The sequence below is a fragment of the Perognathus longimembris genome, chromosome 4, assembly GCF_023159225.1.
Source record: "Perognathus longimembris pacificus isolate PPM17 chromosome 4, ASM2315922v1, whole genome shotgun sequence".
Lineage (NCBI taxonomy): Eukaryota > Metazoa > Chordata > Mammalia > Rodentia > Heteromyidae > Perognathus > Perognathus longimembris.
Genome location: NC_063164.1, coordinates 22750556 through 22775465, shown reverse-complemented (window position 1 = coordinate 22775465; position 24910 = coordinate 22750556). Strand labels below are relative to the sequence as shown.

At 38.6% G+C, this 24910-nt stretch overlaps 1 protein-coding gene across 5 annotated transcripts in view; it reads left to right on the top strand.

The window, feature by feature from the left end:
• Positions 1-1916: 1916 nt before the first annotated feature.
• Map2 (microtubule associated protein 2) overlaps positions 1917-24910 on the top strand; it is a 257458-nt gene continuing 234464 nt past the window's right edge. For all 5 annotated transcript variants that reach the window (XM_048344848.1, XM_048344851.1, XM_048344849.1 and 2 more), the window contains exon 1: positions 1917-2036. The gene's annotated coding sequence lies outside the window, so the exon portion shown is untranslated. The remainder of the gene's footprint in view (positions 2037-24910) is intronic.

The following is a 24910-nucleotide window of genomic DNA, read 5'->3' as shown; positions in this document are numbered from 1 at the left end:
GTGGGTCTACCTGCTCAGGGCTGATGCAAACCAAAAGAATTCTGCAAGACATGAGAAAAGGTAATGGGAGTACCCTCCTCTAGGACTTCCTCTTGTGTAAAATAGTACAGAACTCATAGGAACAGATGGACATCCTAAATATGACTGAAGAGATTCTCTCAATGACCAAACACCTGCTTATATGAGCCCATCATGGATACTAACTGCTTGTCAGTTATGACAGATGGACTCTCCTACTCCTTCTTTCATTCCATCTATCCTTTCCTGGTCTCTGAAACTTTCTTTCAAGTCATGTCACCTTCTGAGGAGAAGCCCTAACTCCTCCAATCTCCCTGGGTGTGCCCTGACACTTCAACCTTCCTGTGTGTAGTCACCAGAACGTGGGTTGAAGTTGGGTGGAGGGAGGTGGTGTGCAGAGCATGGGGTGTGACTTTGGACTCCAGGGTTCCACATTAGGCTGTGTGATGGCTTCTCCTCTTTTCGGCCACCATTGCGGCATTTCCATCTGAAAACTGATTAGACCCAGTGCCTGCAGAATCAACTTTCATGGTTCTGAATTCTGTGAGACAAAGCCAAAGCTAAATTGCATTTTACACCTCTTACCATAAAGTGCCACTACCTGATTGTGAGCACTTCACAATAAAGAATTATGTGTGCTCTCAGTTGATGTCCTTTCAAAAACACTTGAGGCGATTAAAAATATTGTAATATTTTTGGTGCTTTCATGTTCTTCAAAGATCTTTCTTACTTGCTGTCTTTTGAAATGTGAAGAGGGTAGTACTGGCAATTTTAGCTTTCATTGGACAGGTTAATACACGTGGAGTTAGATTATACCAGTTGTCCTTGGGTGGTTCATCTGACTGTCTAGAATGCGATGTCCTTGAAAACAGAGACTTTTAAATTATTTTTTGGAGCGGGGGGGGGGGGGAAGGGAGGTTATTTAATCACTCACGTTTCCACAGTGCTTAGAGCAATGTCTGCCATACAATAGGTTTCAATAAATCTCGGTTGAGTCGTAGGTGCACAAATGAATCTGGTTAGGGCCAGATTGGGTCTGGAATACTCTCCCCCCTCAGCGATTGATCCTTTTGTACAACAGGAGCCCGTCTATAGCTCGTGCTTCCCAGTCTTTCTGTGTGGTTTCTGGAGGCACCTGTTCTTAGGCCAGCCGGCTTTCTCCACTGTGGATTCGGGGAGCCCCTGCCTCAGTGATACCAGGAGGGGAAGGAGGGGTGTCTAAGCGGATGTCCTCATTTCCCGAGGACAACGGGGTGGTCTGCTGGTCCCAGCGGTTCCGAGCGCTTATGTCACAGTAGGTGCAGCGGGATGGGGTCCCGTGGGTTCTCCCAGCCTCACGAAGATCTAGGAGCCTTGGCTGGGCGGGGCTCTGCGAGACTCCACACCTGGCTGCGGTCTTACAGGCGGTCCGCAGGCTGCCGCAGGAGGCGGGGCGCCCGCGACACCCTCTCTACTGCACTGCAGCGGCGCCGAGGCTCAGGGACTCAGGCGGACCCGGCACGGGGCGGGGCTTTTATAGACGGGGCCGCTTTGGAGGCGGGGCCTGAGGGGGCGGAGCCGTGGGGCTCGCACCAGACTGGGCGACCAGGGCGAGGCGGGGCCTGCGCGGGGGGCGGAGCCTGCGCGGGGCGGGGCCTGTGCGGGGCGGGGCCTGTGCGGGGCGGGGCCTGTGCGGGGCGGGGCCGGAGGCCAGGCGGAGGAGGGGCGGGGCTGTGCGGCCCCGCTGGGAGGCGGCAGCGGCGGCGGCGGGGGCGCGGCGCACAGACTGCGCGGGCGCTCGGGCTGCGCGGGCTCTCGGTACCAGTGGCTGCAGCATCTTCCTCCTCCTCCTCCTCTTCCTCCTCCTCCTCCTCTTGCTCTCTTTTCTTTCCTTCCGCCTCGCCGTCTTCCTTGTCCTTTTCTCCCCGTCTCCCCCGTCCCGCGTCCTCCTCTTCCCCTTGCGGAGGGAACGCATCCTCTCTGCAAGCCCGTGGGCAGTGACAGCGGCAACCGCGGGTGCACCCAGTGTCTGCGCCCAGGTAAGAGCCCCGGCCCTGCCCTGGTGCTGCCCACCCTTGAACCTGGGTGTCTGAGAAGAGAAGCCCAGACCAGAAAGAAGTGGGCGCGGGAAGGGGATCCCGGTGCTCCGGGACTTGGCGCCGCTGGGCGCTGTCCAGTCTCCCACCTGGCGGCGGCCTGGGGCCCGCCGGCCTCTTCCGCACTTGAACTCGGGATGGGGAGACGGAGGAGCGCCCTGGTTAGGGACTACTTGGAAACCACTGGAAACTTAACGTCCGCTTGGGGTACGGGTTTGGAGAGCTAATAGGACCCGAACTGCAGAAAGCGGGGAATTAACACAAAGAGAACGGGAGAAATTCAAGGCAGAAGGATGAATGAGGAGCGAGAGGGAGTTTTAAATCATCTCTCGCTGACAGCTGGAAGGCGGCGGGAGACTGATACATATTTATAATGTTTGGAAAATGAGAAATCAGTGTTTGATGGGGTTGGAGGGCGGGGTCGGAAGAAAGGACTCTAATTCAGCCAGACCTTCGACATCGTCTTTTTAAAATTGTTTTTCTTCTTAAAGGATGGGGGTGGTGAGCTGCATTGACCTCCATCTCTTTTCTTCTTTCCTAAAGGCTTTCTTGGGGGGCTGCAGGGTTGAGTGCCTTTCTTCCCCAACCTCGCCTTTTGTTTAAGGATGGAAATATCGAGAAGGAGTATGGAGGGGCCAAGAGCAGGGAGGTGTGTGTTTGGGTGCAGGGTGGGGGAAGGGGCGGGTTGGTAAAGCGATGGAGTTAGAAAACACCATCTCTTGAAAACGGGGAAATGAATTTTTATCCCTCCTGGCATCGAGGCTGCAGGATTTTGTCAGAAAATTAAAAAAAAAAAAAAAAAAGCCCTGGTTAAAACATCAACCTTGTTTGCGACAATTGCTCTACACCATCTGTTGTAAGCTCTTATCATAATGCTTCCCGGACAGAGGCCTTTTAAAACGGAGCAAGTGTGAAACCTTTTTGTTTAAATGCATGGACGCATATGCCCAAACACATTAAAATAGGCCCTCTACATGTCAGAAAGCAGAATGAATACTTATAAGACAGACCTTATAAAACTGGTCTTTGAGGGTGTGGGTTGTGAATGAAATCTGTAGTGTGAAAAAAAAAGGGATCGATATAGTTTTAGATGTGAGTGAAAGGGATTAGGAAGTATTAGTATGAAACGAAATTAAATGCTAAAAAAAAAAATGTTAGGAGAAATAACTGCAGTTAAGGCTTACGGCCACGGTGAGGCGATGGAGAACAAAGCCTTTTTATGTGAACCCTATTATGCAAAATGTCCCTTTCAGGGAGCTGCAGGTACCTGTTTAAAAGGATAGCACTGCCACCCTGTCATTTTACTCTAGGCAATTATAACATTTTTTTGGCAGCCAAAATAGATGGAATAAATAAAAACTCTTCAGGACACTTTTGATTGCATGCCTAATAGGAAGATTACAGCCTTCTAAAGACCAAACCTGACTGTGACAAAAAATACCTTTTAAAAAATAACTGAGCAATAACTAATTAAGAGTATTATTATCTCCAGGTAGTTGTACACATGTTTCAATTCAACATGTTAGTTTATGGGTACAATGTATGTTGATCAATCTCATCCTTTCTGTAGTTCACCCCCATCTTTCTCTGCAATAAGTATGTTTTTCTAATAGAAATCCTCATGAATTTGTAGATCACAGGTGTTTCAATCACTCCCCCCAACACATGCAAAAGGATCTCACTTCAAGAAAAGGTAGAAGACTTTATTTTTCTTCAATGTGTGTTAACACTAATTTACTGGTGCTTCAATTTGATTTTTATAGATTTACATCTGCATTCATGATTTGTGTCAGAGCCATTAAGACTTTAGGAGGTGGTACATGGCTTTTATCTGTTTGTAGATGATTTGATTTTATTTCTCATATTTCACAGTTTGTTTTCAAAGTAATTTCCAATGGTTTCTTTTAAGAATGTGTAAGTAGGAAATTGCTTAACATACATCAGGGTATCTAAGCAATTTAAACAATGGAGCTTCTGTTTAAAAACAAACAAACAAACAGTACTTCACACACAGTGAGATGAAAAAAGGATATATTCATCGAGAGGAACACATCTGATTGTATAAAATAAATTTATTGATACGAACTCCAGGAAATGGATGCAAGATATTTTTTCCTTTGTTTAAAAGGTAGTACTTTTGTGAAATTAATTTTAAGTTTCTTCATTTCTCTTGTTATAATTATTCCCTCTTCTCAGACAACCTACTTCCTGGCTGAGTCTTGTACTACTTCAGATTTCTAGTTATGTCTACATTCTCAGCAGCAGAACCAGTGCTCCCAGGAATTTTGGATTGGATGTGACCAGTCTTAGGATGGCTTGTTGACAGTACCTTCTCTGGGAGGAGAATGAGAAAGAATGTGCTCAAAGAGCGTGACACAGTGAAACTGGCACAGTGTGACCTCATCCTAGTAGGTCCTCATGCTTCTCAGAAGGAGCAGGCATCCTCTTGCTGGAAACCAGACACCAGCAGCACGCCCATCTCAAGGCCTTTCTCTTCCCACAGCAACCTCTACTGTTGCTCTGCTGAGGCAAAAGGGAGATTTTTCTCTCTTCATGTATTTATTTTCAGGGATCTTGAACTTCGTTAGAAATATGCAGCCAGAAGTGAAACTTGGTGTCAATCCTTTAAGCCTGAAGGAATCATTTCATTTCTTTTACCCCTTTTGATTTAAACCAATGTGAAATTTTTCTTAACATTAGAGAAGTACTTGCTGGCAGATTTTTTTTCCCCCTCCATATTTTGTATCTTGCCCTGAACCTGGGCTTGAATTCGGGGTCTTGCACTCACTGGTGGCACTCTACCACTTGAGTCATGCCTCCAGCTCACGTTTATTGCTGGTTAACTGGCGATGGAGACTCAAGGATGTTTCTGCCTGGGTTGGCTTCAAACCAGGATCATGCATATCTCAGACTCTTGAATAGTTATGATTATAGGTATCAGCCACTGGTACCCAGCTTAAGCAACATTATCTTATGCCATGTTTTGTGTTGAGTTTTAATAGTTTTACTAGATAATAGACTGGAGGATTGTGCTTTTGACAAATAGAGTTGCATTGTTGGCATTTGAAATTAAGATTACCTTTGCTTAGATATATGGATGACATTAACTACATCTCTAAAAGATTTGCTGATGCCTCTGTGCACAATAGGAAAAAAATTTGGTGATTTTAGGGTAATTATGACAAAGAACCTGAGCTAATAGAGAAGTAAACACCTCTGGATGAGTAGTATATACTTTAATTACAAAAGTGCTCATTGAGGTAAATGACTAATTTGTAAATGAACAAATCTGAAAATAAATTTTAGAACAATTGCAAACACTTTTGTCTCTGATACAAATGAGTTAAAGAAGCTAATAAGCTCTTTTCATCTTAGGTACCTAGCTCAGATATTTAATTTTATATGCATCATTCTGCTTAGTAAATATTTGAATGTTAGGCTTATTTTTCTCCAAGCAGTTTGATTATAGTGCTCATGATACGAGATTAGACTTTATCTTTCACTTCCAGGGTCATTGATTCTATATACTTGTTTTATTCACTATGAGAGACAATTTTTTATAGTCTCAAAAATTAATTAGATTTTTGAATTGATTCTAGGTGCCAAAAAGCAGTTGAAGAACTGCAAATTAAAATGTGGTGCCCAAAGGGTGAGAGGGTATGGAAGATTTAGGTGTGTTAGGGAGAGATGAAGAATGAATGCAGATTCTCAGCTGCTGATATTTGACTGTGTAGGGTGGGGATGAGCTTTTGTCTACATGGGAGAGAAGAAAGAAATCTGTCTTGCTTTTTTACCTCTACACATTATTTTGTATTTTTCCATTCTTTGTTATTACTTCCAGCTATGGCTGTGGGTGTTTCCTTGTGAAATTTATTCAGGATGCTTATTGGAAGCAGTTCTGTAGTGAATAAAAAAGTTTAAGACACTATGAATGCAATTAGATGACATTTTATTTTAAACTATTTGAAACTAACCTTTGAACTTTGAACTTGGGTCTTTCATATTCAACAGATAAACTTTTCTTTTAGTTGTAATACTTTGACTGTAAAATGTTTTCTCTATACATGTTAGTGAAATTATATGGAAATTTAGACAAAATAAAGTACAAGGACCTCTTTCAGTTTATAATTAAGTTCATGCTGTGGACATTGGGGAAGTTGTAAACAATTTGTTTTCAACTAAAACATACCAGAGGAGACAAAGTAACATATCACTGTGTATACATATATGTATATATACATGTGGGAATATATGTAATGGGTATTATATATGAATGTCAATTATTTATAAATTATGTTGATAAGCTATTTTGAGATATTTCATTATTTGATACAAGGTCTAACTCTGTAGCTCAGTTGACTTGGAACTCACTATGTAGCCCAAGTTGGCCTCAAATTCTCCTTCCTCCTGCCTTAGCCCCCTCTGTGCTTGGATTACAGATATACATAGTCATACTCAGCTATAATAATTTATATTTAAAAGCATAAAGCTTGGCTTTTGTTTTCTCTTTTTTTGCTTTCTGTTTTTCTCCTTTCTCTCTTTTGCTCATTCTCTCTCTGCCGGTCTATCTGTCTGTCTGTCTGTCTGTCTGTCTCTCTCTCTCTCTCTCTCTCTCTCTCTCTCTCGTGTGTGTGTGTGTGTGTGTGTGTGTGTGTGTGTGTGTGTGTGTGTGTACCAATACTGGGGTTTGAATTTAGGGGCCCTGCTGTCCCTGAGTTTTTCTTTCACTTGAGGCTCATGCTGTACCCTTTGAGCCACAATTCTACTTCTGGCTTTGTATAGGTTAAATGGTGATAACAGGCTTGTAGACATTCCTGTCTGTGCTGGCTTGTGAGCCATTGGCACCTGGCCTATACATTTATTTTTCATATATTAGTACAGCTGTTTGTCTCACTATGAATGGGTAGCTTGGAAGGATTATATACTTACATGTCTGGAAATATAAAATGTCATTAAATATAGTCTTTTAAAACAATTAACTTTTCAAATAGATAATTTACTTCTGTGCTTTTGTCCCACCTATGAAAGAGTGTCAATTGTCCAGGTTTGCTAATTATATATGCATTTATGATGTTTTTAGTAATCAGAAGCAAATGTCATATGCCTCTGATACAAGTGAGCTAAAAGGGGGAGCTGGCAAGTGACTTTCCTAAGGTAACTAGAGGTGAAACCAGGTCTAAGACTGAATAATTGACCTTTAATCTCAGCATTTAGTAAGGAGTGCCAATGGAACCCATCTCATTCTGACTTTCCTTCTTAATCCCAGTTATATTCTTGTTCTCTAAGCCTAGGGTGGAGTTAGGAAGCACACTTACCTGTCCACTTTTGTGACTCAACTATGACTTTCACATGCCTGTAAAACAAGGCCATTCCAACAAGCTGCATGCCTGCTTTGGCACTGAGAACATTGAGGCTAAGTCTGATCCAGGAAACAACTGACATTGCTCCTGCCCCAGGGCCATTCCTGTGGTTTGGATCTCAGGAGAGAAACTTAAACTCCAGACCACTCAGACTCATGGGAGCTTTTTCTTTGAATTTGACTTATCTGTATGGAAGCCTCTTTGACTGAGTCTGTGCTTAAACTTGGATTATTACAAGGGAATCCAACAGAAATAGCCAGGTTGAACCTTTTTATCTTTCTGACTTACAACATCATCAATTTTCCCTCAAAATAGCTTTGCTTTTGTGGTTCCCAGCCTTGACATTTTTAGCTAAAGGAAGTGCGCTGGAAAGGCTTAAGGCCTGTTCCCCACTTGCCTTCCTACTCCTGCCTGCTTTCCTGTTTCTCGGCCCACAGTGGGTGTTCTCTCCCTCCTGTGTATCTGCTTTTTCCAAGGAGACCGCAAATTAAATTAGCATTAGGCATTACCATGGTTACTGTGTCCCATAGAGCTACACCTGCACCCACGCTGCTTAGGCACTGGAGTCTTAAGTTGACAAATATTTGAAAGGCATGAAGAACATCTTGGAGGAAAGAAATTAAGCAGAAACTATGCTTAAATATTTAAAGCATATTCTTAGGCACTGAAAACTGAAACTATATTACTATCTAAGGAGTGAAGGAATTCTAATACTATCCTTCTGTTAGAGAATGCCACGTAGTATATTCTAATTCCCGAATGAACATATTTAATCTCTTATTAGATTGGAATGACAGTTTTATCTGTGAATAAATAAGATGAAATTTCCTTACACATTTCCCATACACATTGGTGAAAGAATGGGCTGTACATTTCATCTTGCCCTGAGGGTCTTTATTTAAGCCACAAATACAGGGGAAAACCAACTTACTTGCTCATCAAGAATCAATTCCTCTGAGTGTAGATCTTGTAAGAGGAGCAGTTTTATGTTCTTCCTCTTAGATGTGATAGTCTGAAATTAAAAGGGCCTATAAATAATTAAATATTAGTTATCTTTTAGTAAATGATGCTCTCAGTTGGGAAGGATACATTGTTTCCACTTGGATATCTAGTGGTGTACTGTGTTTCTTTGAGCCATCATATACTTATTTAATAAATGATTGTTGGGCTACTAATATACAGGAGGCACTTTTAGGAATGTGGAGGTTAATGGGACAAATTATACACATTCCTGCTCTCATTGAGGCTAACATTCTAGCACCAGAAAAAAATGAACAAATAAAACAATGAATCCTATTTTGGGGGACACAAATAAATGCTATAAGGAATATACAATAGAAACTTATGTGAAAGCATGGCTTCAGAGGTAGATAAGAGTAACCCAGCTTCCAAAGCAGAGGGAATAGTTTCGAACTAGGATTCAGCATGGCATATTTGAGAAGCATAGAGAAAGAATCGTAAATGGTATTGGAGTCAAATGAACCTGATAGTGGATAGCAAACAGGAAGTCAGAGCAGAAGGCAGTGCTGGACCACCCGGGTTGTCTTGATCATGGTTAGGAGTTTGGTTTTTATTTGACTTGCAACATCCTCTAACTTTTGAAGGTTGTAAAAAGCAGGCATTTTTTTTTAGAATCTCATAAAAGCTTTCAAAGATTAATTATATCTTTTAAATCCCTGTAGATAGATCTGTATCTTATTCACTAATGTGTTAAATCACAAGAGAGAAATAATTTTGAAAATTAGAAATCAATGGCAGAGATAGAGTACTCATCAACCCGATCTAATGTAATACTGGGGAACACATGTAATTTACACGGTGTTATTTTTTGTGTCTCTTGGAAAGGCAAAATTGTTGGACATGTATAATTAGTTTTAACTCCTGATAGTCTTTTTTTTATCTAGCTAAGTTTTTAAAAGGGAATCTAAACACAAAGGTACAAATCCATATGTGAGAAAAATTGTTGTTAAAGACAGTTCCATTTCTAATATGAATATGTTTATTGGCTATTTACTACAATTGTAAATAGTCAAGTTCCAAGTAGCCATCCACATGGTTCTGAAATGTGTAAATTAATTACAAAGGAAAGATATTTTGCTTCTAAGCAATGGTCTAAGTCTCCTGAAAATTTGACAAGTGAGCAGGCAAGGTTTCACTATGATCTTAGATCACCTGTGAGATTAATAATCAGTGTATTCCTTCATACATATACCAGGTAGATGGCTTAATGTATTTTGTAGTTATCTGCAGTCTTGCTGTAATGCTCTTTTGAATTTAGGTTTAAGTAAAATTTGCATGGTATTTGATGATTATACTTTTGACATAGTTCAAGACTGTCTACTATTTTCTCAGCATATCTTAAGGAAGAAATAAGCTGTTTTTTTTTTTATTCCTCCATGTAATGTTATCTACATGACATTTTCAAAATGTCACATAAAATTTAGGTTAAATTAGTATTTTTATTTTATACTGAAGTATATCAAACTACTACTGTTAAGCATTAGTTAATAAATTCTTTCCTTGCCTTCTATTTTGTTTTGACTTTTCTAATTACTTAGTTTGTGATGTAAATCACTTTTGTTTTGTTTAAGATACTCATGTTAAACATTAAAAGTATGAACAACAAATCAAATGATTTGAATATATATTAAACTGAGAATAATGTTCATAGGATTCATTATAAGCATTATAATGAGCTGTCATTGGAAATCATATATAAAGTAGAATGTTGTGACCAATGATTGATGAAGTGTCTTTAAAAAGAAGCAAGAACCAAGTTAGTTGACTTTCCTCTCTTATACAAGTGTGTTTACATCATACAATATTGAAAAAATATATAGTTGGTAATCACTAGTGATACAAGAAACAAAATAAACTAGTCACTGGTGGGCCTGCCTATAATCCTAGCTACTCAGTAAAGTTTTTGAACATGGGAAATAGCATAAAATATGATGTATTCCAGGTAGTAAGAGAAAGTTGAAGGGAAACAGTGGCCAATCTAAAATTTTTGTTATGTGACATAATGACACCAACCTATTTAGAGTAGGAGACTAAAGGACTTGTTTGGAAGTATGGTTACAGACATTTTCACATACTATTAGGAGAATATCAGTTCCAAAAGGTGATGTTTAATGCTACTGATGGAGATGGGGTGAAGTAAGACAGACTTGGGGAAGCCAAAAAAAATTAGAAGTCATATAGAGATGTAGTCATTGAATCATATGGAATCAATAGGAATTGAAGTTATGCCATTTATATACACCTACTTTTAATGAGAGATTGACCTCAGAAAAGAAAGCACAAAAGACTAAAAACTAATGTCTAATCATTTCCTAGTTGTTTTTCTGCAAGCATTTTGTATGGCTTAAAGTCACAGAGAAATGGAAATTATAACAATCTGTGTTTTAAACAGATAGGAACATAAACAAAATGCTGAATTATGACAGCAGAACTAGATTTAAAAACAAAATCATTGGCCAGGCACAAGTGTAAGCATAGCAGGACAGGCATGAGACTGAATTCATGATATTGTAGCAAAATATTCAAAAAATTCAAAAATTAGAAATAAAGTAACATTAAAAATTATTCAATGGTCATAATATAAAAAAGCATTATTTTAAAAGCAAATTCAAGTTGTATTTCTCATGGCAGAAATAATATTTATTTTTGTAGATACCAGATTTTCTGGACGTAATATGTAAATAAAAATGCTAGTTAGAGTATGCATGTTTAACGTTAAACATCTGTTTATTATTTTAAAATACTCATTTCAGGGTTAAAAAAAAAGTACCTCATGCTTTTGATATGACAGGTTTTTGTTTGTTGGTTTTGTCCAACCCACATCACAAACCACAGCCAGTGCAGATTTTGTAATAAATTAAATACCTGTGACTTTGTATCTTGAAATAAAATATATTTTATTTTATGAATAACTGCAATGATTTTATGTAGCATCTTTCTGGATATACAACCAGGAAAAGATACAGAACAGTTTCACTTACCATTCCTATATGACTGTGAGATTCTTAGACAGGAAGAGAAAGTTGTGTGTCTACATTGAGAATCTATTCTCATCACTGAATTGAGGATCCCTGGGTGAGGGCCAGGCATGTCTAGAAAATGCTTCTGCTCAGGAAAGTGCTCTTCGCTTACAGAGTTAGAGTCCTTTAGATGGAAAAAATTACACCGTGGTTCTCTAGTGAGTAAATTTATTATTCCATATCATCTCCATAAAATCTAGTTGAGTATCTGTGTCTCTAAACCATAGTTAGCATAGATATCAAGTTTGAGATAACTATGTTAAGTGACAGTTTCATATGTAAGGCTGTGGGTACATTTCTTATACAATATGTTACTTCCTCCCTCATTCCCCCCTCCCCCCTCCCCCTTTCCTTCTCCCTCCATGAGTTGTTCAGTTGGTTTACACCAAATGGTTTTGTAAGTATTGCTTTTGGAGTTGTTTGTCTTTTTATCCTTTGTCTCTCGATTTTGATATTCCCTTTCCCTTCCCTAGTTCTAATACCGGTATGTATTCTTGGGAGATGATGGCAAAGTGTATGTTAAATATACTCACTACAAAAAAAAATGATAACTATGGGAGGTATGTATGCTAATTAACAAGACTTAACCATCCTTCAACATTTGTATGATTTGGGATATCTTGTGGTACCTGATAAACACTTCAATTTTAGCTGTTCATTAAAAACAAACTTGCAAAAGAAAATAATGTACTGATTATTATTCTGTTACTATCTGGGCTAATAAAATTTAAAAGCTAAATATTGGAAGTTTGAACAGTAATATTATAAAGACTCATTGTCAAAGGTCTGTAAAGTTTCTAGTCTTTAATCTATTTTTGAGGTTCAAAAAGGATGAAATGGAAAAAAAAAAAAAAGAGAAGACCCTATTTGCAATCCCTGGTGTAAATTCTAGCTTTACTTTGAAGTTATTTCTAGAAACCCAGTGTTGTTTTGTTTTGACATTTATAAAGCCACATAGTTAGTCACCTAATCCTACAACCATGTGATTTTTTGCGATTCATATTTATTAACATCTACACTTTTTAAATTTGAATGCCTAAAATGTGTGTGTGTGTGTGTGTGTGTGTGTTTAAATTGAAGACAACTGTCAAACCAAGCTTTTTGTTTTGTTTTGGAATCACAGCTAAGAATCTGGAGGTCACATTAGACATACCTTCCAGGAGAAAAAATTCTAGTTTTTCAGGAAGTGAGAGAGACATGAACAAACATATTTCCCATGCCAACATAGTACCTGAAAGGAAAAAGAAAGGTTGTTGGATTTGTCATAAGTACAGATGCTGGTAAAGTAGGGTTACCCAGCCATTTGTGAACATTTGGCAACTAAGCAGTTGTCATCCTTTGACCATAATGTTGAATAGTTCGTGAAATTTTGAGTTAGTGTTAACTTTTCCCAGTAGTTCATGTTGAGTACAGAGCATGATTCGAGACATAGGCATTATAATAAATTTACTTGGAAGAGAATGCCAATGAAAATAACTTTTTACTGATCCTTATTTATTTTATAGTTTGAGTCCATGCAATAAGATTTTTAAGGCACAACAAATTACAAACTATTATGTTGTGTTTATATTTTCCACTCTAGATCCAATACATATGGACCATGTGTATTTCATAAATAGAAGCATTTACTTATAGAATATATTTTTAAAATTCAAGAATGTGATTTTTGAAGTAAGAAACACATCATTATATTATCACATAAGTTTTGTTTACTTGCTTGTCCACTACCTATAAGGACACTTAATTCTCTTATCATCATAATATCCCTATTGTCAGGAAAATAATGTGGATCAAGAATGGTCAAAAATATTTCCAATAAGTGAATGGTTTTAGTGTGGTTTGTTTAGGATCCCAAATTATGTAACAAAATTTGTTTACTCATATTTAAAAATATGGTAACTACTTTTTAGTTTTTGCTCCATTTCTGAGGGGCTTGAACTCAGGGCCTGGCTGCTGTCTCTGAACTTCTTTTGCTCAGTGCTAGTGCCTTGAAATTTAAGCCACCACTCCACTTTTTTCTGTGATTAATTGTAGAGAAGAGTCTCACAAACTTTCCTGCCCCAGCTGGCTTGAACCACCATCCTCAGATCTCAGCTTCCTGAGTAGCTAGGATTACAGGACTGAGTCACTGGTACCCAACTACTCCTTTTTATTAAGATGGTTAAATATGAAGGGCTGAACACTGTCTATTTAAACACACAGAAATGATTACCACTGCCCTCTGTCTTGTTATGACCTTGAGAAAAACCTGCTGATCCTTTGCTTCAGTTTCCTAATCAACAAAGCTAGGAGATAATTTTAATTATCTCTAAGACAGCCTCATGTTCTGTGTCTAATTGGAAAGTCATTCATATTAATATTAATTCAACTCTTATGCAGATCAGTTCATAGACTTATCTATTTTCTCTGCAAAACCTACAGTAGTTGGAAGGCTAGAGTGCTGGACTGATAGGATTTTTCCTTAGGGAAAGCTAAATGCCATATAGGAAAGTTAGGGTTATGAGATGCTTTGCTAAGGAAACGAATCTGTTCATTGTGAGCATCTACATTTTTATATTTAATTTTATTGTCAAGGTGATGTACAGAGGGGTTACAGTTACATACGTAAGGTAGTGAGTACATTTCTTGTCAAACTTGTTACCTCCTCCCTCATTTTTCTCCCACTTTCTCTCCATCCCAAACACACCCCCCCCAACTTGTACAGTTAGTTTACAACATATTGTCTCATAAGTATTGCTGTTGCATTGGTTCATCCATTGTCTTTTGTCTCACCATTTTGATGTTTCCTTTCCCTTCCTTAATTCAGATAAGCGTATATATAATACCCAGGGTACCAGAATCAAATACAGTGACAACAGGGCCTAAGCCATAGGGAATAAAACCACAAGAACAAAGAAATAATTTTGCATCGAAGAATAAACTACAAGATATAGAAACAAGTGGTTTTTAATTGTTGTTGTATTTTAATGTTATGTGAGCAACTACTTTATATTCAGTGAATGTTTATTAGAAACCAATTATAAGTTCCATGCTGTGATTAGTCTTATTAGCAGTATTAAGAAAAACATGATTGCTTCCTTACCCTCCAGGAACTTATCTAGCTAAGGATGATAGCCACCTCACATCCACTTGGTAACCGAACAACAGGCAAATAAACACTTAAATCACCAGTGCAGGAGGAAACAAATAGGAAATAACCTTTAAATAAGAGGAATTTCCTAACATGGTTATGTGTAAAACTGAGCGTTTATTGTCATGTGTTAAAATGTGATGGCTTTTTACACATAATTATAAATAATAATACAGATAATCAAGACTGTTGGAAAAATGAGATTTAGGCTAAGGAAGAGGCAGACATAATTTTACATATGTTACATGTTATATTTGCCCTGCTAGTACCTGGAAGAAGAAGAAACTCTTTCAGTACAAAGTGTTTTGTAACAAAAATAATAAAATGTTTTGTTCATTAATGTACATCATACCATGCTTTTGTCCCCTTATGTAGTAAATACTAAAACAATCCATCAGTCTTATTATGAAGAAATCATTCCTTATAAATCCTTTAAATTTCTTGTGTGTGCAGATGATCCACAAATGTTCTTTTAAATCTTCTGAGGTTGACTTCTTAGTAAAGCCTAGGAGGACATGATACTTTGGGAAAGAATGGAAAGGAGGTGTGCCCAAAGGATTTATTGTACTGCTTTTCAAAGTGAAGGCCAGCTGTTCTGGAACTAGAATTAAAATGTAAATTATCAAAGGAGAATAATGAAAGCTATTTTCTTTGAAACAATGCCCAGTGCAATCAGAGTAAGAAAAGGAAGCAGGGAGATTTCCTACTATGTTCAAGTCACCAATGATGAAGTGAAAGCCTGGGAGGGAAATGATTTACAAGCATAGAAGTGGAGACAACCCATGGATTGTCTATGATGCTGGGCAGTTGAATTAATCAAGGAACAAACCTTCAATTCTGCAGGGCCTACATTCAGATCACAAGATAACTGTGCAGGGAACTTAGACAGTCACTGCATTCGTACCATAGCAGGACTATAAGCCAAACTCCATGGCTGGTAGCATGAGTTGCATTTCAATCCATGTGGTTGCAGGAATCAAAACAGAGGGCTTTCAGTACACTACGCAGTCAGTGCCACATGGGAACAAAACAGCAAGATTATGCTTGAGCTTGCTTAGGAGTTTCTGCATTAATCATTGAAGGGAAAAATGACAAAAGCTTTCAACCCTAAGGAGTTTCACAAATAAATTAGTTTCTGTTATATATTTTTTCATTGAAGTGCTTTTAAGAGGACTAAATGTTTTAATCAGTGCTACACAGAAGTCATTTGAATATTGATATTAAATCCTAAAATTCAACGGAAATTAGACACTTTGGTTCTGAAATGATGACTTAGATGTAAGTGAAGAAAAGTGTATATTATTTTATTTTTTTAACACAAACAAACCACTAAATTTGAGGGAGTAAAACAATGTTAGCCTCCAAAGTTGTGGAGTCTGGAGAACTTTGACACATTGCTTTGAAACATTAACCGATATTTTGCCTTTTGTGGGACCATAAATTGTATGTGGACTATAGTGTCCAATATGCTAAAGAGCATATCTCGGTTAACAACTAATAAAATATTTGACTTATATATAAATCTTTAATAACTTGACCAGTAATTAAGCTTGGTATTATCATCTGTTTCCCACTTATGGATTCTGTTAGAATCTGTGACTCTTTATTGTATATATAGTCTTAGTGGTTGGTTATTTGTATTGTGAGAGCTTTAACAACCATTTGTATTTTCGCTACTCCCTAATCTGTGTTCCCACCTTGAGTTTCTGTCCCAGAAATCAGCCATACCAGACTATTTGCCTTGAGCATTCTGTAGACAATTGAAACTCAAAGTATTCAATATCCATCCCAGGTTCCTAATCATAAACCACCAACCATTCTAGACTTTGAACATACTTGCTAAGTATGAATTTTCTTTTCAGTATTTTCTCCTTTTCATCTCTATTCTCAGCGATTTTATTCTGTACTTTACATCTGAAATACAGTTGACTTCCTTCCTCCAGTCTTTTTTCCACTAAATTCAGTCTTTACATGAGCCAGAGTGATCTTCATAAACTGCATTTCTAACTAGATCTCTTCTCCATTTAAAATTCTTCCTCCAGTATCTTATTAATATAACATGTTAAATATAACCATGCAGAACTGGAAGCATGCTATCTTTTCAATCTTATTTTCGGCCACTCCCTTGCCTATATTTTTGGCCTCAGAAATAGCAAGCTACTGTAATCTCCACACATTGCTTGCTTTATTCTTCCCATTATATGCTCCCCTCCCACCCACCTTCCCCCCCCCCCCCCCCCGCCTTGGCTAACTGCTTTGTATCTTTCAAGACCAGCTTTTATATTTGTATCTTACTGAATATTTATACTTTTTACAGGAAGGAACTGCCATATTCATTTTTATGTAAATCTAGCTTCTAGCAGAGTGTCTGGCGTATACCAGGCACTGAAATAATTATTTTTTGAACTGAATAGCAATGGTGGTTGACAGTTCTGTTTAGCTTTTGCTAGTGAATTCTTGGCTCCAACTGGTGCTTGTCCATTGCACTGCATTCTCCATTCAGGGTGCTAACTCCAGTCAAGTACTTTTCTTGATGAGTGCTTCCAGTCTCCACTGGCTACTCCACGGAGGTGGATTATTGAATCCAACCCTGGGCCACCTCCCTTTACTATTGAGATTGTTCCTTTTTCCAAGGGTTTCTGGGATGGAGAGTTTATGTGAAAGTGATAGTACAATGTCAGCCACAGCACTGGAAATAAACAAATACTCAAGGACTTTTCATAACAAGTGAAAACACTACCATTCTAGAATGTTCCAACTCTGCTATTGGAAAATAAGAATGTTAAGCTACTAACAGCAGAAAGCTGAACTAAAACTTCCATCTATCCAAAAAGACTTTGCTATAAGGCTCAGTTTTGACACTTGACACCAGTTGGAAAACCTTTAAGCAAAATTAATTTCACAAATATTTTGAAAACTGTTTTATTGAATGGTAATCCCTTTGTACAACTACTCAAAGATAATAAAATATAATTTAAAAAGAATATGTTGAGTCCTGGAAGTGAATTATTATAAAATATCTGCTATATAATAGTAACTAACATCTGATAAAGTCAAAATAGGATGTTAGTATACTTAAAAATCCATGCTGTTTTGCTGACTTAACAACAATGAGTGACTAACAAATATATTAACCATTAACACAAGCAAGGTAATACATTTAGGGCCTTTTTTCAAATCATTGTAGCAACTAAGACTTCCAATTTTGTCATACATTTAGGGCTTTTTTTCAAATCATTGTAGCAACTAAGACTTCCAATTTTGTCTTTCTGGAGAATGAAAATTTGAAATTTATTTTCCTATCTTATTCAACATTACTGGTCTCTGTGCAAATGAACAAACTATTAATAACTTATGCCTAACTATTGCAAAGGTGAATGTTTTATAATATTAATGAGTCTTCCGTAATTAAAAAGCCTTACATAACAACTATTACAACTAGTACATGACTTTCAGCCAAAATATAACCTGTGAACAAAAGCCACATATTTTTTGGCAGTCAAAAACCTAAGTACCTACGGTTCCTTCCCATTGAAGAATGCAATTAAGAAAAGAATAAAGGTTGGGAATATGGCCTAGTGATAAAGTGCTCACCTAGTATACATGAAGCCCTGGGTTCGATTCCTCAGCACCACATAAACAGAAATAGTCAGAAGTGGTGCTGTGGCTCAAGTGGTAGAGTGCTAGCCTTGAGCAAAAAGAAGCCAGGGACAGTGCTCAGGCTCTGAGTTCAAGTCCCAGGACTGGCACACACACACATACACACACACAACAACAACAACAACAACAACAACAACAAAGAAAAGAATCATTTTTTATCATGACATTTATCTGCAAGATACCAACAATAAATACAAAATATTTTTTATTGGGGAAGTAATTATTTTAAGTTGTCCACTTTCATTCTTTGGACAAAGGTCTGATTTGTTCTTAGAAAAAGTAAAATTACTTAAATGTCAGTTTTCATACAGTAACTTTTATTTACCGTTGTTCTATTTAAACTTAAATAAACCTCAAATTTGGAAGAAAAGCATACCTTAGTTTATGCATGAATCCTGTTATCCTCCAATGTCTGTTTTGTTTTGTTTTGTTTTAGACTTATGTAGTCCCTTAGTCAGGACATGGTCTATAGTTTGTGTTGTGAATATTGCCCTCTTTGACCTAGCCTTAATGTTCCATTGTATATTTTCCCTTTTATTTGAAAAGGAAGATTTATATGTATTTTGAATATATTCATCTAACCCCCCACCAATCTTAATTTGAAAAGAAAATAGAGCTACTACTATATTAGATTGCTTTGAAAGTTTTATATATTTAATAATAAAAACAAAGTAACCTTTAAATTTGAAATGGTAGAAAGCATTTTTATATAAACACTTAACCTAGAATTATCTAGACATGAACGAGCCAAGGAGAAAAACTTGTAATAATGGCCTAAGCTTCTGAAATCACATTGTTAAAATGGGCGGGCAGGAGAGAGAGAGGCTCCAGCTGCCTTATCTCTCCACCCAATTTTGAATAAGTATGAGTTGGTTTTCTCAGATCATATAATTCATCTTCCCACTGTTGTGTTTATTTACATAAATGCTGTAGATGCTGAAGCCCTTACCTTCTGTTGAGATTTAATTGGCCCATTCAAATACAGAATCTAAGAGCTGTATTTGTTTTCCAAGACTACAAATGTTCCACAGTGTCGTGTTAATGCCAAATATTTTTCTAGATGCTAGCTACTTAGATTCACTAGGTACTTTAAGATTGTCTAGGAACTCTAAGCCCAACAGTTCTCTCCCCTGTAGCCTACTTCTGTTTTTCCTTTTGTGGAGTTAAAATCTAACTAAATAACTAAAGGAAAGCAGTAGTGTAATGGAACAACTGGTTCTTTCCCCAGGCTTGAATTCTACATGAATATGAGGATGGCCATTGGTGCCTAGACTAAAATATCCTTTACATTCAACTTCATTTCATTGACCTTGAACTTTATGTTTAGGACATTGCATCTTTTTTGTGCCTCACATGTGTAAATGTTGGATTATAGAAAAGAGACTACTGTCATATAACTACTAAATAGTATTCCATTTGAATCTCTTGTAAAGTGAGTAAACAGAGAAGCCACATTTTGAGAAGTCAAATCTTGGAGTCTTTATTAAAAGGCTTATGATTGCATGGTGGACTCCTGTCTCAAAGACCAGCAGCCAGCAAAAACACTTAACACAATTAGGAAACTGAGCCATGAAGGCCAGAAAGGAAAGAAACAAAATACCAACAAACCAACTCAGTTCCAATGGAGAGCTGAATTAGGACACCATGTTGACTGAAAAACAGCCAGGAGATAAGGCACAAACGTGGAGACATGTGGCATGGTATAATGGCACCTGTGCTGGTCCAGGCCTAAATAAGGTCAGGTCAGGGGGCAGGGTCACAGGAAATTCCCAGTCCCAGGCAGGTTACTAAACCTGTCCGTCCAAGTGCCCCCCACCCCCCGTCTTCAGAGATTCAGGCATGCCCATCACCTGGAAGATGGGGGTTTCACCTTCCTCCACCATGAAGATAAGACACTAGACCCTACCATCTACCATGTGGCCAAGATGGCACTGTCCAGACCCAGTCTCCCTATTTCATTTCCTAATGCTCTATATACATGAAATCATTGATTTTTCTGTAAGATAGCTGAATTTTTGCCTGAGTTGTTTCCTCCTACAATTTAAGGAGTCTCCAGTAGTTAAAGTTGGCTCCATATGACTGGTACCCATAGTCAGGGGACTCTGACCTACCTTTCCTAGGCCAGGCAGGGTAAGGTTTAAAAAAAAAAATCTATGTCCCACCAAAGTATTAGTTTCTGCAGATCCAAAGCAGCCTTCCACCCGGAAGAAGTCATGGGTAATGGAGTCAGGCACAAGTCACCACGGCGGTCAGCATGATGATGTAGGGTCTCATCCAGATGATGTCAGGCCATCTTTGAATCTTGCCCAAACATAATGTCCAGATTAGAAGAGATGGGCTAGATCTGAGCTCAGCTGTGGCATCTCTCAGTGTCACTAGGATAGATTGTCACACCTCCTGATAGGTTGTCTGCAAATTTTTAGACAGACTGGTTAAAGCCTAACCTAGGGTAGGAGAGTGGCTTCAGTGAAATCTCCCAATATTTTCCTGCTTGCTTTTTCTGAGTACACTGGCCTTGCAGGCTGGCCCACCACTGGTTTAAGAAAGTAGCCCCTGGGTAATTTACCAGGGTGACAACTTTTGATAACTAGATATTTTTTAAATAAGGCTAGGAGAGGCAGTCATACCTGTAACCGTCTCTCTCAAATGCAGTCTCCACACTTGTACACTTATTACCACTGTTTCCCATGAATTTTCCTTTAATTTACCTTGCCTCATTTTCCAAAAGATCACTCTGGTCCCTGATCTTAAGGGGAGTTTATGGATGAAGATCCAGCTTCTATAACTTCTTCAAGCTAACTCAGGGGAGCTGACCCTGCCTAGCCAGGGACCTAAAAGCATAGCTGTTTTACCAAGGGGTTGCCAGGATCAGATGTCAGGAGTAATATTTACAACAAACTGGAAAGTACACATAACATCTAACTTTTAACAACTGCACAGTCCTTTTTCGCCCTCATCCCCAAGTGTAGCCTGTCTAGCCCTTTGGTTTCACAAAAGCATTTTTCTGACTGCCTGGGAAACCTGGTCTCTGGTGATCCTAACAATACCTATGTTACTCATGTAGGCCTTCAGACAGTTTTTTAATAGGGACATGATCTTAGGTCTACAAACTTTCTTTTCTGAATTTATGTGGCTGGTGTCAGCACAAAATTCACTGACAGGGTTTTGAGCAGATACAAGGGGTTGGGATTTTGAACTATCTCCCCCATTTGATTACCCACTATCACAGATGACTGGCAAGTTCTTGCCCAGGTATAAAGTAGATAGACATGGGCATTAGAATGGCATGCTTACAAACTTTCTCCTGTGACCTCAATAAAGGCTGTGATTCATTTTGAAGGGCTAAACAAGTGACACCATCTCTGCCATCCGAGTGTGTCCTGTAACTGCTCCTGGATGCTCCGTCATTGCCAGGGTCCTAGGAGTGTCTTTTCCATGCTGGGATAAATGTACCTTTGGCATTTCCCTTGGTCAGACACTGGACTAGAACTTCAGAAGAGAATAGCATAAGAAAGCTGGATGCCAAGATAATTCATGCCCTCTGCTTCTATCATATTCTATGCCAATGACCTCAAAGTCTTTTTATAACATATCTTATAACTAATCATTATCAAACATATCCCCTAAAGGTATGTTAACCTTCTGTACATGAAAAACTCCTATAGTTATAAAAGTAGAAGTCTAAGAGAATGAGCTAAGCAGGAAATAAAATTTCAGATGTTTTAAATTGCAGTGGTTTAGGGCTAGGGGCATGTCACAAGTAGTAGAATATCTGCCTAGCAAGCATGAGGCTCTGAAATCAGTCCCTGGCACTGCCAAAATAATTATTAATTATATGAATTTGCAGTGGCTTTATTAACATTTCAAAAATATACTGTGGGGGCTGGGGATATAGCCTAGTGGCAAGAGTGCCTGCCTCGGATACACGAGGCCCTAGGTTCGATTCCCCAGCACCACTTATACAGAAAACGGCCAGAAGCGGCGCTGTGGCTCAAGTGGCAGAGTGCTAGCCTTGAGCGGGAAGAAGCCAGGGACAGTGCTCAGGCCCTGAGTCCAAGGCCCAGGACAGGCCAATATATATATATATATATATATATATATATATATATATATATATATATATATATATATATATATATATATATATATATATATACTGTGACCTTCATTATTAGTGGTACTGTTTACAAATCTATATTATAAATTGTCTTAACTTCTAATATCTTCGAATGTCTTGTTGTCACTATAGGACTTCATTGTCTCCATCTGAAAGAATTTTGTATTAAAGACTAGAAATGCTATATGGGGGTGCACATGCAGGTACATATGTATGTACTTGTATATTAATAGTGTCTTCAATTTGTGGTTTCAACACAGGAAAAAATGTTGTTGGTGATGTTCCTGGGGCTTCACCTCAGGGGCTGGGTGCTGTCTCTTAGCTTATTTGCTCAAGGCCTAGTGTTCCACCACTTGAACCACAGCTTTACTTCTGGCCTTTAGGTAGTTAATTGGGTATAAGAGTCTAAGCCTTTCCTACTTGAGCTGGCTTAGAGCCAGGGTCTTCACATGTCAGCCTTCTGAGTTAAGATCATACGTGTGAGCTACTGACCTGGAACAGGGAAAACTTTTAAGTGACTTATCCAGCATATAAGAGGTTATTTAAATAAAAAACACATCTGACTGGGTGTCATGATTAATGCCTACATCCTAGCAGGCATAGATAGGAGACTAGAAGGCAGAGATAGGAAAATCATTGCTTGAGGCCAGCCTGCAAAGCAACATATTGGTCTGGTGGTACTCACTTCTAGTCTCAGGTACTAGAGAGGCAGAGCAAAGGCTGGCCCTGGGAAAAAAGTAAGATACTAGCCATGCTCCAGTGGCTCACTCCTGCAATCATAGCTACTCAGAAAGCTGAGATCTGAGGATTGTAGTTCAAAGCCACCCTGGGCAGGAAATTCTGTGAGACCCTTCTTTCTAATTAATCACCAAACAAAAGCCAGAAAGGGTAGCTGTGGCTTAAGTGGTGGCACACTAGGCATTGAGTAAAAGAAGCTTGGGGATAGTGCCTAGGCCCTGAGTTCAAGCCCCAGGACCAGCACAAAAACACACACACACACACACACACACACACACACACACACACACACACACACACAGATAAATGACTTGAAAAACAAAGCACCAAGGGCTGAGGGTCTGCTTACGTTTGAAAAGTCTCACAAAGTTTTCTGCCCCGGGCTGGGAATATGGCCTAGTGGTAAAGAGCTCACCTCCTATACATGAAGAACTGGGTTTGAATCCTTAGCACCACATATATAGAAAAAAGCTGGAAGTGGTGCTGTGGCTCAAGAGGTAGAGTGCTAGCCTCGAGCAAAAAGAAGCCAGGGACAGTGCTCAGGCGCTAAGTCCACACCCCAGGACTGGCAACAAAAACAAAACAAATAAAACTCAACAACACAACACAAAACAAAAACAAAAAACCCATACACACAACCAGTTATGAATTGTAATAAGCCAAGAATAAGTGGAAGTACCTCATTCTTTTTCTTAGAAGCCATCTAACTCTCACTTGATCTCAGTAACAAGTGGATTTACATGTAATCAATTCACATATTACATAGTACTCACATTTCACTTTCATTGTTTTTCTCTTTAGAAGCAAGTAGAATTTCTCACATCTTCCTACATTGCAAGAGACAACATATTTTTACTGCATTACTTAATACTTGGATCTCTAAACTTTTTATCATAAGCCTTGGTTGCAGAGAATTTATGTGCTTCTAGGAATGTCTGTAATGAGGAAACAATCGTGTATTGCACATCTTCAGTGTCCTCTGTATTTTCCAAGTACCCAATAGATTGTTCTCTGAAATATATTTGATTAAGGACTTCCAGTTTATTGGAAAAATCCCAGTGCCCTGGGTTTTTTTATTCAGTTGAGAAATTTGAGAAATTTGAGAAATCAATATTATTGTTTGGGGCATTGTGGTAGATCACTAGCCTAGCAAGTACAAGGCCCTGAGTTCAAAACCCATACCGCCTAAAAGTAAAAAAATAAGTTTTAAAAATTAGACTGTTACAGGAATCACTTGAATGTTGCTTATTAAAATGGACTGTCTAGGAGAGCTAAATAACATTGGAAAGGATAGGTTACTGTATTATAACTTCAATAAGTAGTTCTGAGTTCTTTTCATGTAATACGCTTTTTTCAATGCAGTTAACACATTTGAGAGCTGACCTTTATTTTCCCTACTGAATATCCATTGGAAACCTCAATGATATAATCCAAATCCAAAAAAAAAAATGAACAATTGAATCATTTGTGAATCCTGCCATAATATTCTCTTTGATATGAAGGTTCTTTAAAATGAAGTTGGGCCCTTTTAAGGAGAGGGAAAGAAACAGAGTTTATAAAAGAGTATTTAGGCCCCACCAGCCACTTTCCCCCTCTATCTTGTTGGGAAGGACAACCAGCCCTAAATTCTGCCCCATTCAGGTTCCTGTTCCCTCTGGCTACCAACAGAGTCAGTCAATGGGAAGTGGCACTGTGGCTCAAGTGACATAGTGCTAGCCTTGAGCAAAAAAGCTCAGGGACAGTACCCAGGCCCTGAATTCAAGCCCCACAAC